The sequence below is a fragment of the Mobula birostris genome, chromosome 1 (assembly GCF_030028105.1).
Source record: "Mobula birostris isolate sMobBir1 chromosome 1, sMobBir1.hap1, whole genome shotgun sequence".
Taxonomy (NCBI): Eukaryota; Metazoa; Chordata; class Chondrichthyes; order Myliobatiformes; family Myliobatidae; genus Mobula; species Mobula birostris.
Genome location: NC_092370.1, coordinates 110,146,276 through 110,164,097, shown reverse-complemented (window position 1 = coordinate 110,164,097; position 17,822 = coordinate 110,146,276).

The following is a 17,822-nucleotide window of genomic DNA, read 5'->3' as shown; positions in this document are numbered from 1 at the left end:
CTACTGTATCCAGTGCTCCTGGTATGGCCTCTGTATATCGATGAGACACAATGTAGATTGGGAGACTACTTCATCAAGCACTTTTGCTCCATCCACTACAAAAAGCAGTATTTCACAGTGGCCACCCAATTGAATTTTACTTCCCTTTCCCATTCTTACATGTCAGTCCATGGCCTCCTCTACTGCCATGAAAAGGTCACACTCAGGTAGGAGGAGCAACACCTTATGTTCTCTCTGGGTAGCCTCCAACCTGATGGGAGGAACATTGATTTCTCAAACTTCTGGTAATTAACCCCACCCCTTCTTTCACCATTTCTCGCTCTTGTTCCCTCTCAAACCTTCTCATCTTACCTACCCATCACCTCCCTCTACTGCTCCTCAACCCTTCCCTTTCTTTCATGGCCTTCTGTCCTCTCCTGCAGAAGTGGGCTGAGAAGTGGCAGATGGAGTTCAATCCAGAGAAGTGTGAGGTGGTACACTTTGGAAGGACAAACTCCAAGGCAGAGTACAAAGTAAGTGGCAGGATACTTGGTAGTGTGGAGGAGCAGAGGGATCTCAGGGTACGTGTCCGCAGATCCCTGAAAGTTGCCTCACAGGTGGATAGGATAGTTAAAAAAGCTTATAGGGTGTTAGCCTTCATAAGTCGAGGGATAGAGTTTAAGAGTCGCGATGTAATGATGCAGCTCTATAAAACTCTGGTTAGGCCACACTTGGAGTACTGTGTCCATTTCTGGTCACCTCACTATAGGAAGGATGTGGAAGCATTGGAAAGGGTACAGAGGAGATTTACCAGGATGCTGCCTGGTTTAGAAAGTATGCATTATGATCAAGGATTAAGGGAGCTAGGGCTTTACTCTTTGGAGAGAAGGAGGATGAGAGGAGACATGATAGAGGTGTACAAGATAATAAGAGGAATAGATAGAGTGGATAGCCAGCGCCTCTTCCCCAGGGCACCACTGCTCAATACAAGAGGACATGGCTTTAAGGTAAGGGGTGGGAAGTTCAAGGGGGATATTAGAGGAAGGTTTTTTACTCAGAGAGTGGTTGGTGCGTGAAATGCACTGCCTGAGTCAGTGGTGGATGCAGATACACTAGTGAAGTTTAAGAGACTACTAGACAGGTGTATGGAGGAATTTAAGGTGGGGGCTTATATGGGAGGCAGGGTTTGAGGGTCAGCACAACATTGTGGGCTGAAGGGCCTGTACTGTGCTGTACTATTCTATGTCCTATGTTCTATGTTTATAAAATTCCCCCTTCTCCAGTCCTTTACCTCTTCCATCAGTCTACTTCCCAGCTCCTTACTTCACCTCATCCCCCTCTCCCAGTCTCACCTATCACCTGCCACCTTGTACTTCTTCCTCCCCTCCCCACCTTCTTATTCTGACCTCTTCTCTCTTCCTTTCCAGTCCTGATGAAGAGTTTTGGCCCAAAATGTTGACTGTTTATTCCCATCCATAGATGCTGCCTGACCTGTTGAGTTCCTCCAGAACATTGTGTGTATTGCTCTAGATTTCCAGTATCTGCAGTACCTCTTGTGTCCGGTCAACAACAGTTAGCATACCACAGGGACCAGTAGAGCCTCAGCTACTTACAATCTATATTAATGGCTTGGGTGATAGGTCGAACAGGTAGCTGGTTAGCAAGTTATGAGGACACAAAGAGTATACAAAGAGACATAGGTAGGTAATAGTTGGCATTCATTTCTAGAGGAATAGAGTATAGGAGCAGGGATGTGATGATGAGGCTCTATAAGGTACTGGTGAGACCTCACTTGGAGTACTGTGGGCAGTTTTGGTCTCCTTATTTAAGAAAGGATGTGTTGACGTTAGAGAGGGTACAGAGAAGATTCACTAGAATGATTCCAGGAATGAGAGGGTTAACATATGAGGAATGTTTGTCTGCTCTTGGACTGTATTCCTTGGAGTTTAGAAAAATGAGGGGAGACCTCAAAGAAACATTTTGAATGTTGAAAGGCATGGACAGAGTGGATGTGGCAAAGTTGTTTCCCATGATGGGGGAGTCTAGTACGAGAGGGCATGACTTAAGGATTGAAGGGCACCTATTCAGAACAGAAATGCGAAGAAATTTTTTTAGTCAGAGGGTGGTAAATCTATGGAATTTGTTGCCACGGGCAGCAGTGGAGGCCAAGTCATTGGGTGTATTTAAGACGGAGATTGATAGGTATCTGAGTAGCCAGGGCATCAAAGGTTATGGTGAGAAGGCAGGGGAGTGGGACTAAATGGAAGAATGGATCAGCTCATGTTAAAATGGGCGGAGCAGACTCGATGGGCCGAATGGCCGACTTCTGCTCCTTTGTCTTATGGTCTTATGGTCTAAAGTAAATAGGCAAGAAGTTGGCAGATGAAGTATAATGTAGAAAAATATAAGAGGAAATGTGTTGCCTTCCCAAAAGTGCCAGCAAGCTTTTCACTTGTATCAAAACTGCTACCTAAATAAAATAAGCATCAACCCTAGCACAGGATTTTGTCCACCTGGCAAAATATTCCTCACAATATCGAAGGAGTGGTGTTTAAATTAGGAGGGATTCCCAACAGACTACTGAAGGAACAACCTAACATGTTAGCATTCATAGAACCATACCTTCTTGATAATGCCTTCATTTCATTTATCACAGTCACTGGGTCCATCTTAATCCACCAGCGGACAAACCAGCCAGAGATCCTAGTAACTTCGTACACAGTCAGGAAGTTCTCACCATTGACTCAGACATCAGGTTGAACATGGGCAAAGAAGTCTCCCTCAGTCTCTTTGGGTGTCCTGGCAGAGCGTGACGAACTTCATGATACTTTAAAGCTTTTGCATGTGAGAAATGTGATACTATCCAGGAAAAAGTAGCCAACTGGATTGATCTCTTCTCTCCTCCTCAACAGGTTTATCATAACTGTATAGAGAAGATACTGCAGATGCCGAAATCCAATCCTGATACAGGGTCTTAACCCAAAATATCGACATTTCATTTTCACCCACAGATTCTGCTCAACCCTGATCATTTCCTGCAGCAGTTGTTTTTTACATGATGACTGATTCTGCACCATCTACAAACACCAGTGTGTTTACTCATCTGCTGTTACACATATTTCATAGAGTCATAGAACACTACTGTGCAGAAATACGCCACTCGGCCGATATAGTCCATGCTGAACCAGCCTAGTCCCATCGACCTGCTCCCAGACCATAGCCCTCCATACTCCGTACCTATCCAAATGTCTCTTAAACTTTGAAATTGAAATCGCATGCAAGCACTTGCACTGGCTGTTCACTACGCACTCTCACCACCCTCTGAGTGAAGAAGCTCCCCCTCATGTTCGCCTTAAGCATTCCACCTTTCATCCTTAATCCATAACCTCAGGTTCTAATCTCACTCGACCTTAGTGAAAAAAACCTGCTTGAAATTACCCTATCTATACCCCTCATATTTTTGTATACCTCTATCAAATCTCCCCTCAAGTTCTACATTCTAGGAATAAAGTCACAAGTCAGAACCTTAGTACCACAACGCTCAACCGTTCAGCTCCTGACTTTGTACATAGGCCTAACAGCATCTGTCTCCACAACCTCTCCACTATCTGTTCTGGCACTCTACTTCCAGGTCAGGTGCAAACCGTCCCTTCTGTACAGATCCCAACCTTCTTGAAGGAGAGCCCAATGTCTCATGTACCATCTCCTTAGCCATGAGTTAAACTATACGATCTTCCAATTTACAGCCTTACTAGCATGTGGCATGGGTAGCAATCCTGAGGTCACAGTACTGGAGGTCGTGTCCTTTAACTTAGCACCTAACTCCCTGAACTCACTTTGCAGGATCTCGTCAGCCCTCTAATCCATGTCATAGGTATTGACATTGGCAAACAACCTCTAGCTGCTCACACTCCCACTTAATAACGTTGCAGGCTCTTAAGCATGAGAAAATCTGTAGATGCTGAAGATCCAAAGATGCTTGAGGCCTGAAACATTGACTGTTTACTCCTTTCCATAGATGCTGCCTGGCCTGCAGAGTTCCTCCAGCATTTTGTGGACTCAATCCATGATGTCCCAGACCATGGCTCCTAGAAGGCAGCTTTCAGGAATCATGTTCTCATCCACAGAACTTCCTTTCTGGTCCCTTAACCAATGAATATCCTATTGCTACAACTTGCCTCTTCTCCCCACTTCCCTTCTGAGCCATAGAGCCAAACTCACTGCCTGAGAACTGACCACTGTGGCTTTCCTCTTCTAGGTCAGTCCCCATCCCCCAACAGTACACAAAACACCCAAAACCTGTTGTTGAGGGGAACAACCACAGGGGTACTCTGTACTCTGTACTCTGCACTGGCTGCCTATCCCCTTTCCCTCCATACAGTCACCCAATTTCCTGTGTCCTGCACCTCGAGTGTAACGACCTCCCTGTATGTCCCGTCTATCAATCCCTCAGTCTCTCAAATGATCCAGAGTTCATTCAGTTCCAGCTTCAACTCATTAACAGAATTTGTTAGAAGCTTCAGCTGGATGCAGTTCTTGCAGGTGTAGTTATCAGGGATACTAGAGGTCTCCCTGCCTTCCCACATCTCACAAGAGGAGCATTCCACTATCTTTCCCGGCATCCCCACCACTCTAAATGTGCAATAAAAATAAAGAAAGAATCAGTAATGAAAAAATCTACCTACAGCCTCCAACTCACCTCACCACAGCCTCGATGAATCAAAGCCGTTATCTATTGTGCTGTTGGCCAGAAAGAGCTATACTGTACAGTCTACAGTGAGTTTGAATGAATCCTGGACAATGGAAGCGGACAGACCAATTGCCTTTATTCCTGCCATGAGAGAGGTGATGGAGGCTACTATTTTATGAAGTTCTCCATTTTGAGCTAAAGTTGCTTGGCTTGATCAATGATTTAAAGTCGACACAATGATGCATCAGGTAATCTGCTGAGCTAGGGATCATTTCCAAACAAGAAGTTATTTATGAGATGTTCTTAAGTTGGATATAACTTGCAGGTTTTTGTCTGTTGGAGTCTGAAACTGTTTTACGTGATTCAAGCTGGTTGCTGATTGAGAGCAAAGAGTCATAAATTACTAATTGTCACTTGCTGGAAAGAGGGCAATAAATGGATGCTTGCCTGGAGCAGAGCCAATAAAAAGGTGTTAAAGGTCAGACACATGACCTACAACCAATGACAGTGGAATGCAACATCTGAATTGGTAAGAAATGAATATAAAACAGACGCTTCAAGTTTGCTGGCGGCGGTAACTCTGTGGGAGACCAACTATTGCAGATGTGAGGTGCCCCAAGGACGTGGAGATTCAAAATGGGACTACAAGAAACACAAGGCCAGCAGTAGAAATTTCCTTTTAAATGGTATTATATTTTCTGTTTTTTGACTGTTCATGGAAGGTCAGGAAAGCTTAGGAGCTGTGCACACAGACATTGGTTGTCCAAGTTCATATGTTCTTTTGTTGGGACAATAAAGGTACTTGTAAGTAAATACAGATTCTGTCTGATTATTATTACAAGGGGTGATTCTTGTAACAGGGCACTATTGTAATATAAGATGTCTTGTATAACAATAGTACACCTTTTTAAGAGAGTAGAGTTTGCTGCTATAAATATTCTGGTGTAGAATGTACTGCAACCTTGTTACCATGTCTTGAAGTTAAGAGATGATCCCAGAAGTTCAGATGGAGGACTCAAAAGATTCATAGAGCCATAGAGGAAACAGACATCTCCAAGGATCATCACCTTGTCATGGTTTGTAAGTTCTCGAGATCCCGAGAGTCATGCTGTTTCGCATTTAACTTTCAGGTGCTTAGCTCGTGGTACGGTCACCCATGGCGGTAAGGTCAATAGGGTAGAGGAGGGTTCCAAACAAAGAGTGATCCAAGCAAGACCTCAAAGGTGGAGCTGATGGCGTATGACAACAGCAGAGACGTCAGAGGAAGGCTGCAGCACTGAAGAGTCCCCAGTTGTCTTGCACTCCATGCCAAGTGGACCCGGATTCTGATCTGTCAAGGACAGTGTGGTGGCTGCCCACATTAAATGAAGTCACAAACAAGCATTCTGTATTAAGGGAATCCACCCTAACATCTCAGTGAATCCTAGATCGGTCTCTACAGCCACCTAAGGAACCATCAATAGACAACCCCTTTGGATAACAAATAACATCATACTCAACTTGGGGTATCACACAGGAAACAAGCTCTTTGATCCAACTTGTTCATGCTGGCCATGGTGTCTATCTGAAACTAATCCTATTTGTTTGCATTTTGCAAATATCTATCCAAGACTTTTCTATCTACAAACTTGTCTAAAGATCTTTAAACATTATAACTGTACCTGGAACTATAGCTTTTTCTGGTGGCTCATTCCCTATACCATGTGACTGTGGGAATTTCCTCCGGGTGCTTCAGCTTCTTTCCAAATTCCAAAGATGTACAGGTTAGGGGTAGTAAGTAGTCAGTCTGCAGTGTTGATGCCAAAAGTATGGCGACACCTGGGGGATTCCCCAGCACATCCTCGGACTTTATTGGTCATTGACACAAATGACACATTTCACTGTATGTTTTTCATGTGCAAAATGAAGCTAATCTTTAGTCCTTTCTTTGAAAAAGACTGTGACTGTTCAAAGTTGAAATTTTGAAATAAATTTATGATCAAAGAACATATATGTCACCATATACAATCCTGAGGCTCGTTTTCTTGTGGGGAGTCACAGTCAGTACAAGAAACACAAATAGAATCAATGAAAGACCGCACCCGACAGAACGGACAACCAATGTGCAAAAAAAAAAGAACTCTGTAAGTACAAAAAGAAAGAAAAGGAAAAAAAAGAAATAATAAACAAACAAACAAACAAATAAATAAATGGATAGATAGATAGATAGATAGATAGATAGATAGATAGATAGATAGATAAATAAATAAATAGATATTGAGAACATGAAATGAAGAGTCCTTAAAAGCAAGTTCGGTTTTGGGAACAGTTCGGTGATGGGGGCAAATTATGAGCCTGATGATTGAGGGGTAATAACTGTTCTTGAACCTGGTCATGTGGGTCCTGAGGTTCCTGTTCCTTCTTTCTGATGGTAGCAGTGAGAAGAGAGCATGGCCTGGATGGTGGGAGTATTTGATGATGGAAGCTACATTCCTGCGACAGCGTTCCAGATAGATGCGTTCAATGATGGGGAGGGCTTTGCCATTGATAGAATGGACTGTATCCACAACTGTTTTCAGTCTTTTCCATACAAGGCCATTGGTGTTCCCATACCAAGCCATGATGCAACTAGTCAATATATTTTCAGACGTATATCTATGGAAGTTTGTCAAAGTTTTAGCTGACAAAACTATTTCCTTTGATGCCCTGGCCGATCAGGAAACTATCAACTTCTGCCTTAAATATACCTACAGACTTGACCTCCACCACAGTCTGTGGCAGAGCGTTCCACAGATTCACTAATCACTGGCTTAAAAAGATCCTCCTTACCTCTGTTCTAAAAGGTTGCCCCTCAATTTTGAGGCTGTACTCTCTAGTTCTGGATACCCCCCAGCATAAGAAAATCTTCTCCACATCCACCCTATCTAGTCCTTTCCACATTCAGTAGGTTTCAGTGAGATCCCCCCTCAATGAGTGAAAGGGTATTGTTGTGGCATCACTCAGCCAGATTTTCAACCTTCCTTCTATATGCTGATTCGTCACCACCGCTGATTCAGCCAAAGTCAGTGGTGTCATCAGCAAACTTAAATGTAGCTTGGAGCTGCACTTAGCCTCACAATCATAAGTAGAGCAGGGGCTAAACACATAGCCTTGGGATGCACCTGTGCTGAGGGAGACTGTGGAGGAAATATTGTTGCCAATCCAAATTGACTGGGGTCTGCAAGTAAGGAAATTGAAGGTCCAGTTGTATGAGGAGGTTTTGAGGCTGAGGACTTGAAGCTTATTGATTAGCTTTGAGGGGATGATGATATTAAATGCCAAGCAGTACTCAATGAAGAGCTTCCTAATGTATACACCTTCACTGTCCAGATGTTCCAGTATTGAGTGAAGAGCCAAAAAAATGGCATCTGCTGTTGACTTGCTGTGAGAGTAGACAAATTGGAGTGGATCCAAATTGCTTCTCAGGTAAGAGTTGATATGTTTCATAACGAACCTCTCAGAACATTTCATTATAGTGAATATAAGTGCCACTGGATGATAATCATTGAGGCAGCTCATCACGTTCTTCTTAGGCACTGGTATAATTGAAACCTGCTTGAAGCTAGTGGGTACCTCACTCTGCCAAAGTGAGAAGTTAAAGATATCGCTGAACATTCTAGCCAGTTGAGCAACACAGGTCTTTAGAACTTGGCCAGGCACCCCATCTGGGTTCATCCTCCTGAAGAATGATCTCACGTCAGCCTCAGAGTCTGAAATCACAGGGTCATCAGCGTTGTATGAGTTTGTGAAGGTGCCTCCATGCTTCTTTGGTCAAAGCAGTACAGAAGGCATTGAACTCATCTGGGAGTGAAACCTTTTTGCCACCTATGTTGCTTGATTTCACTTTGCAGGATATGATGGCATTCAAGCCCCACCATAGCTGTTGAGCAGCCTTCAAGTTTGGTCCAGGATTGCCACTTTGCCCATGAGATGGCTTTTTGGAGATCGTACCTGAACCCTTTGTATTTTACTTGGGTGCCAGACCTGAATGCCACTGATCTGGCCCTCGGCACCTTGCAGATTTCGTGGTTTATCCAGGGCTTCTAGTTGGGGAAGATTCTGAATGATTTTGGTGGGACACGCTGACCTCCAACTGTTTTTATGAAGTCCATAACAAATGTCATGTATTCATTCAGATCCTCTAATGAGTCCTTAAACATGGCCCAGTCTACTGATTCAAAGCAATTCCGGAGCCGCTCCTCAACCTTCTGCGATCACCTCTTTGTTGTCCTTATCTCTGGAGCCTTGTAGTTTAGCCTTTGCCTGTATGCAGGTAGGAGGATATCAGTTGGATGATCAGATTTTCCAAACTGTGGTCTAGCCATGGAACGGTAGGCATTCCTGATCATAGTGTAACAGTGGTCAAGTGTGTTGGGGCACTTGGCGCTGCAGGTGAAATGTTGTTGATAACTGGGCTGAGATTACTTCAAACAAGCCTGATTGAAGCTCATAACTCTGATTTGAAATGTGCCAGGATAGGCTGTTTCTTTTTGCATTTAATACGTCGAGTGCTTTTTTTAACATCTGCCTTTCATGGTATGTAAACTGTGGTTGGGATCATGGAGGAGAATTCTCTTGGTAAGCAGAACAGTCGGCATTTAATCATCAGCTGTTCCAAGTTGGAGGAACAAGAGTGTGACAAGACCACTTTGTATGATCACCACAAGGAATTTATCATAAAACACAGACCATTGTATTCCTCCTCCAAATCATCAGTCCAGTCCATCCAGTGTATCAAGAAGCCCTCGGGTCTTTCCAAGATATCTGGCATTCCAGAGTGAGCCACGTCTCAGAACACAGCACACAGCAATTTCTCATTTCCCACTGATATAGCAATCTTCCCTTAGGTCCTCAGTCTTGTTCTTGAGTGACTGTACATTTGCTAACAAGATGCTGAGAAGAGGGAGTTTCATCTTTCGGCATTTCTGTCTGGCTTGGATTCCTCCCTGCTTCCCTCTCTTTTGGCCATCTTAACATACCTTCATCCTCTTAAAAGTACCGTACCTGCATGCTTGAGAGGTAAATCCATTGAGTCTTACAGAAGATCGTGAAATCGTTAGTTCGTAAAGTATGTTGCTTATAGGGAAATTACAAGCTGAAGATTGCAGTGAGAGTAATTCAGCAGAAGTATATTTAGAAGTTTTGTAAGCCTTCTGTATCATATCACCATAGTTCACCAGCACCATCTTGGCCAATTCCAGTTGTTCATCTTACCTAGATCCCTGATGATTGTATATATCTTTGTAAGGATATCCCTCAACCTCCGACATTCCGGAGAGAAAAATCCCAGAGTACCCAGCCTCTCCTTATAATGTAAGCCTCCCAGTACCGGTAACAACCTTGTGAATCTTCTCTGCACCCTCTCCAGTGTAGTGAGAGCTGAGCAACCAGAACTGCATACAGCCATTCACTTGTGCACAAAGTCTGGGACATAGTGTGAGTCAGACTGCGGCCAGGTTTTGCATTATTAGTAATGAGACACCTTTCCCCAATTAAGACACCAGTCCTCAGATGTTTTTTTGAGAAGGACCTGACCTAGTTGATGGGACTGCAAAGAGTTTTGTTAGATCCAAATTCACTGCTGGGATTGATGTCAGGTACAATACCTCATTTCATTGTTAATCTGTTTGAATGTGGCCTGTGCAGATTTAAACTACAGCAAAGATGTACTGTATTACGAGATTATCACAGACAAAATGCTGGAGGAACTCAGTAGGTCAGGCAGCGTCTATGGAGAAGAATAAAGAGTAACATTTCTGGCCGAAGCTCCTCAATAGGAATTCATAATCTGCATTGTCAAGGCTTGCGCTGATGTTTCTTTGTAATTGTTACAGGATTGTTGGGCTTACTGTCATTTAAAACGGAGGTATGTAGAAAATTTCTCTCCCAAACTCCAGGGTGCTAAATCTAAATTGATAAATTGTTAAATTTGCTTATTATTGTCACTCGTAACAAGGTACAATAAAAAAAGTTACTTTGCATACAGATCATTACATCATATCAATTCACTGAAGTAATACAAGGGAAAGAACTAACAGAATGCAAAATAAAGCAATACAATTACAAAGAAACTACAGCGCAGACCATGAAAAAGTAGACTGGGAGGTCAGGATTCCAGATTATCAAACGGGGCACCATTCAGTAATCTTATAACAGCAGGATAGAAGCTGTCCCTGATCCTGGTGATACACACTTTCAGACTTTCAGCTTTTCTGCTGTAGAATTTTGTGAGGAAGAGGAAATAGATACTTCTTGTAAAGGTTGGTGAATAAGAGCACAGAAAAGGAGAAGTGTACTGGGGCAGTTCAGCTATGATCAAATTGATTGACAAGGCAGATTTAAAAGGCCAAATGGCCTATTCGTGTCCTGTTTTCTTATGTTCTACCTCTTACTGTAGGCCATTTTGTTTTACAAAGTACTCTTGCTAATTTGAATCACCAGCTAATTATCAATGTCTGAGACATGGTGTCAGAAGCAAAGTTTGATGAAATTTAGACTCCACATGTTCCAAAATAAGATAATATGTGAACAGGAAACAAGAAGCAACAAAATCTGTGAATCAACTTAGGTCACAGTGATTGGAACAAATCCCAATGCCTGAATTGTTAAATTTCCAGGCAGGTGACTTGTCTAAAGAATTGAAACAGGGGGATAAAATGCTACAACACATTTTGAGCAGGCTATGAAAAACAAACAGGAACAAATGAAATTTATCTTAGCATATAAAAAGCAAGAGAACTGTACCAGTTGAGACTTGTTGCATTACATTAAATCTATTTCAAATGCTGTTAACCCATATAGAAATGGAACATCCAGCCTTTATCGTTTCTTTCTTGCAACAATAGGTTGGGAGAATCTGAAAAGGGCTCTTCAAATATTAGCAGTTCACAATTTTTATAGAGATTTGAAGCACTCACTCATCAGAGATCAGCCGCAGTAATGAAGTCTTAGTTTTATTAGGTCTGAACTGACTTAAGTTGAGATATGAGGTCTGATAAGTTAATATCTGGGTCAAGACTTCACTAGTTACTTTCATGTGTACAAGGATTAACTGGAAAGCAACATGATCCAATTGCCTGCTAGTATTCAGAGACCTTAACACATACAGGGACTTGGTTACAATATTAAGTAGTGGTGTCACAGGAAAACTGAATGGATTAAAAAGACTGGCTGGAATGCCTATGCAAGTAAAAGCAAGCTAATTGTGACTCAAATGCCCAAGAGTGCCTTGGTAGACTTTGTAGTAAAATTTACATCATAACAAATGACAACTTCACAACTCAATCATACACTGTAATAACAACAACATGAAGAACAGAGTGGGGAATGAGTTCTTCAGAACAGTGGAGACAACTTATTCAATCAGTGTTTCTGGCCCAATAAAGAAGGCAATGTTCCTGTTTTGCTTGTAGCAAATGAACGTCCAAACATAGCAAATTTCAGTCAGGGAACATCTAGGAACTGATGGTCTTATTAGTTAGAATACACATGGAAAATTATTTTGAACAATTTGGGGGTAAGACAGTAAACTAGAGAAGGACTAACTATGTTGTGCATATCTGGCCCAGGTAAATTGGAATCAAAGCTTGAAAGGATAAACAGCAATTGAACAATGGGAGATGGTTGGGACAGACATGTTTCAAAGTTCAAAAGTTCAAAGTAAGTTTATTATCAAAGTACATATATGTTGTTGTTCGTCCATCATTGACGTCGATGAGGACCTTGACACCATAATGATGGTGTCGAGACTAACACGTGATTTGGATTTAAGTGAGGGAGGGTGGCGCAGCGTCAGCCTCACTCTCTCTTCCCAATTCCCATCTAGGTCCAGTGGCAAGACAGAGTCTAGACGGCTGGAGATGGGACTAGGCGCAGTGGATGACCAGGACATCTTCTGTGTCTTGTCCTGCTCTACACATTCCATGACGCTTGCAGAAACCGCCTTCTTGACCGTTGGACCTTCCATTGGTCTCGTCCGCTCAATCCACCAGAGTCTGCCTTCACATGCTGGGATAGACAACTCCCTATCTCACCAAGGGTTTGAGACCCGTCGGCTACCCTCACCTGGTTTAGCCGGCTTGTCGAAGCCGTTGCCCGGGGTGTGGCCGCTGTCGCATGCAAACAGCTACGGGGAGCCACAGGTGAGAGCTGAGTGCCAGGTGGGGACCAAAGGTGGACTAACCACCCTGAAAAGGACGCGACGTGTTCCCCCACCAGAGGTGCTACCCCTCCCTGACACTCCATATACCCCATATATGTTACCATATACTACCTTGAGTTTCATTTTCTTGCAGGCATTCGCAGTAGAACAGATAAGTACAATAGAATTAATTTTAAAAACTACACACAAAAGAAATCAATGAGATTGAAAAAGCGATGTAACAGACTTTTAACACTGTAAACCAGTGAGTTGTTTGTTATGTCTCCCCGCTCGTTGGGAAAACAGACTCAACTCTTTCTCCCTATTAGGGAGAGAGAGAGAGCCTGTGGTATGTCATATACTGGGTGAAACGCAAAGTCTCTGGGGTAACTGCAAGTCTATGTCTTTGCTATTGCTTTGTTCGCACTTCAGTGCTCGGTGGTGGGCGCTGATGCTTTTTTTTTGCTGGTGGGGGGGAGGGGGAATTGTTGTTTGCTGCCGCTTATGCGTGGGAAGGGGGAGCTGGGAGGGGGAATTTGGGGTTCTAACATTTAATTGTCATTCATTCTTTGGGCACTCCTCTGTTTACGTGGATGGCTGCGAAGAAGAAGCATTTCAGGATCTATATTGTATACATTTCTCTGACATTAAATCGGACCTTTGAACCTTCGACCTTTGAACCTTTGAAAGAGTGCAGAGAAAATTTACAAGGATGTTGCCAGGACTTGCGGACCAGAGTTATAGGGAAAGCTTGAGTAGATTAGGGCTTCATTCCCTGGAGCGTAGAAGAACGAGCAGAAATTTAATAAGGCATACAAAATTATGAAAGGTATAGATAGGGTAAATGCAAACAGGCTTTTTCCACTGAGGTTGGGTGACGAGAACAGAGATCATGAGTTGAGGGTGAAAGGTGAAATGTTTAAGGTGAACACAAGCAGGAACTTCTTCACTCAGAGGGTGGTGAGAGTGTGGTAAGAGCTGTTAGCGGAAGTGGTGGATGCGGATTTGACTTCAACACTTAAGGGAAATTTGGATAGGTATAAGGATGGGAGGTGTATGGAGGGCCGTGGTCCGGGTGCAGGTCAATGGAACTATGCAGACTAATGGTTCAGCGCAGACTAGATGGTCTGAAGGGTCAGTTTTTGTGCAGTAGTGCTTTATGACTCTATGACACTATGACAAAGACTGAAAAACCACCACAATGTGCCAAAGAAGGCAAACTGTGCAAATATAAAATAATTAAATCAATATGTAAATAAAAGCTACTGAGACATGAAAGTGTTTGAAAGTTGTAGAGTCCTTGAAAGTGTGTACATAGGTTGAGGGATCAGTTCAGAGCTGATGTGAGTGAAGTTATCCATGTCGGTTCCATAGCAGATGGTTGAAGAATATCTATTCCTGAAACTTGTGGTGTGGGTCTAAAGCTCATGTACCTCCCTCCTGATGCCAGCAGTGAGAAGAGAGGGGTGCCTAGATGGTGGGAATTCTTGATGATGCTGCTTTCTTGTGACAATGCTCCTTGTGAATGTGCTCAGTGGTGGAGAGGGCTTTATTCATGATGGACTGAGCTGTATCCATTACTTTTTGGAGGCTTTTCATTCTTGAGCATTGGTGTTTCCACAGCAGACCATGATGAAACCAGTCAGGATACTCTTCGCTGTGCATCTATCAAAGTCAGTCAAAGTTTATGGTAACTTACAAAATTTGTGCAAACTTTTAAAAATGTAGAGGTGCTGATATGCCTTTTCTTTGTGATGGTAGTTAAGAGATGGTCCCAGAACACATACTCTGGTATGATAATGCTAAGGAATTTAAAGTTATCAAACCTCTCCTCCACCGATCCCCTATTGAGGTCTGTTTCATGGACCTTTGGCTTCATTCTCCTGTAGTCAATAATCAGCTCTTTGGGGTTGCTGGTTTTGAGTGAGAGTTTGTTGTTGTGGCATCATTTAACCAGATTTTCAATCTCCCTCCCATATGCTCATTCATCACCACCTTTGATTCAGCCAACAGCAGTGGTGTCACCAGCAAACCTAAATATAGTGTTGGAACTGTACATAGCCACACAGTAGAGCAGAAGGATAAACACACAGCCTTGTGGTCCACCTGTGATGATGGTGATCGTGGAGGAGGAGATGTTGTTGCCATTCCAAACTGACTAGGGTCTGGAAATGAGAAAATCAAGAATTCTGTTGCACAAGGAGTTATCAAGGCCTCAGTCTCGGAGCTCAGTGTTCTTTTTGGGGGGATGATAGAGTTGAACGCTGAGCTGTAGTCAATGAAGAGCATCTGGTTGTATGCACCCTCACTGACCAGATGTTGCAGAGCTGAGTGAAGATCCAATGAAATGTCATCTGCTATTGACCTGTTGTAATGGTAGGCAAATTGAAGTGGATCCAAGTCCCTCTTCAGCCAGGAATTGATATGCTTCATGACCAACTACACAAAGCACTTCAGCACAGTGGATGAGAGCGACGGAGGATGGGAGGTGACCTGATAGAGGTGTATAAGATGATGAGGAACATTGATCGTGTGGATAGCCAGAGGTTGAAATGGCTAACACAAGGGGGCATAGTTTTAAGGTGCTTGGAAATAGATACGGAGGGGATGTCAGGGATACGTTTTTCACACAGAGTGCTGGGTACGTGGAATGCACTGCCAGCCGTGGTAGTGGAGGTGGATACAATAGGGTCTTTTAAGAGCTTCTTCGATAGGTACATGGAGCTTAGAAAGATAGAAGGCTATGCGCTAGGGAAATTCTAGGCAGTTTCTAGAGTAGGTTACACGGTTAGCACAACATTGTGGGCCGAAGGGCCTGTAATGTGCTGTAGATTTCTATGTTCTATGCACTATGATACCTCTTGAAGCAGGTTACCACATTCATCTTGGGCACCGGTATAACTGAAGACTGCTTGAAACTGCATTCCCATGAAAAATTAGGGGAATTAAATTAAAGCCTGAACTCCCGGAATGCCCATAAAAAGACAGCAATTAGAGCAAAAAAAAACATCAGTTTTCACCAAAGAAAAAGATATTTCTGGACACTCAGAAAAAGACGATGTGAATGGAATAAAAATAAGAAAAAATACAAGAAAGGCCAGCTACATTGAAATGGGATACACGTCTTTGCTCTGACAGAATGGAGAGTAATTTTCCATAGGAAACAAGTGAGGAAAGTATGGACATTCCAAACATCTACAGAATCTGGAGTGGTGCCAGAGAAATTCTTCAAAAGGGATAGGTTTTAATTCCAATTAAAATAATAATTAGAGAATATATTGTGAACTGAATAAAGAGAACCAGCAAATGTAAATCATAATCTGCTTAACTTTTGACCTGTGTGAAAGGAACTTTTGAGCCCAAAATGGTCTAACCAGCCATCGCTGTTCACATTGTAACACCATAGGTGAGATGTCATAGTCTCACTAAAGACCGACTGATGAACAAACCATCTTAACTACTTTCGTTGATTTTGATGAAGTAACAATGAAGTCAATGATAGTAATATAGTTAATATGAGAGATATGGACTTCCAAAATATACCTGGTGTTCACTTTATTAGATGCATCTGTACATATGCTTATTAATGCAAATATAGCAACTCAATGCACAAAAGCATGCAGGCATGGTCAAGAAGTTCAGTTGTTGTTCAGACCAAACTTCAGAATGGGGAAGAAATATGATCTAAGTGATTTGAGGATGGAATAATTGTCAGGGGCCAAATAGCATGGTTTGAGTGTCTCTGGAACTGCTGATCTCCTGGGATTTTAAAACACAGAAGTCTCTAGAGTTTACAGAGTAACAAAAAGCATCCAGTGAGTGGCATTTCTGTGGCCTTGCTAATGAGAGAGGTTAGAGAAGAATTGCCAGACTGGTTCAAACGGACAAGAAGGCGACAGTAACTCAGATAACCATGTGTTACAACAGTGGTGTGCAGAAAAGCGTTTCTCAACATACAACACATTGAGTTTTGAAATGGATGGGCTACAGCGCAGAAGACCACAAACATACGCACAATGCCTACTTTATTAGGTACAGGAGAACAAAAAATATGAAGGCATAGTGATTTGTGAGAAGAATAACAATGGACTTCAAGGAAATATTGGCAGGTCAGAGGCGGATGAAATTTAATTCTAAGCATTATTAGATGTTAGAAGTAATGAGAAAAATCAATGTAAACCACAGTAGCAAGTGAAATACCTAGGTATATGTCCACACAATTCATTGACGGGGGTAGCCGCCAAATGGATGTCATGAAAGTCGATTTCTGAAACTTCCAGTAATGTACCCCCCTCCATTCCCCATTCCCACTTCCCTCTCTCACCTCATCTTCTTACATGCCCTTTACCTCCCTCTGGTGTTCCTCCCCCTTTTCTTTCTTCCATGGCCTTCTGTCCGTTGCTATCAGATTCCCCCTTCTCCAGCCCTGTATTTCTTTCACCAATCAACTTCCCAGCTCTTTACTTCACCCCTCTCCCTCTGGGTTTCACCAATCACCTTGTGCTTCCTACTCCCCTCCCCCCACCTTCTAACTCTGACTCCTCAACTTTTTTTTCCTCCAGTCCCGGTGGAAGGTCTCGGCCCAAAACATCGACTATACCCTTTTCCATAGATCCTGCCTGGCCTGCTGAGTTTCTCCAGCATTTTGTAAGGGTATTTGGTAATTTGATGGAGAAATTGAATAAAGTGCAAAGTTGAAGAAAACTAAGCAAAACTGTTTCCATTGACAAATAAATCAAAACCTGAGGACATAGATTGAAAAGACTGACAAAAGAAGCAATATAAAAAATAAAGAAAAGGATTTGTACACATTAAATGGTATGGATGTGAGGGGAAGTAGTGAAGATAGAAGCTATTAAAGAGAAGCTGGATGAGTGACTGAAAAGAAAGAATTTGCAGTTTTGTCCTGATAAGGAGTCTCGGCCCAAAAAGTCAACTCTTGATTCCTTTCCATAGAAGCAACCTGACCTGCTGAATTCCTCCAGCATTTTGTAT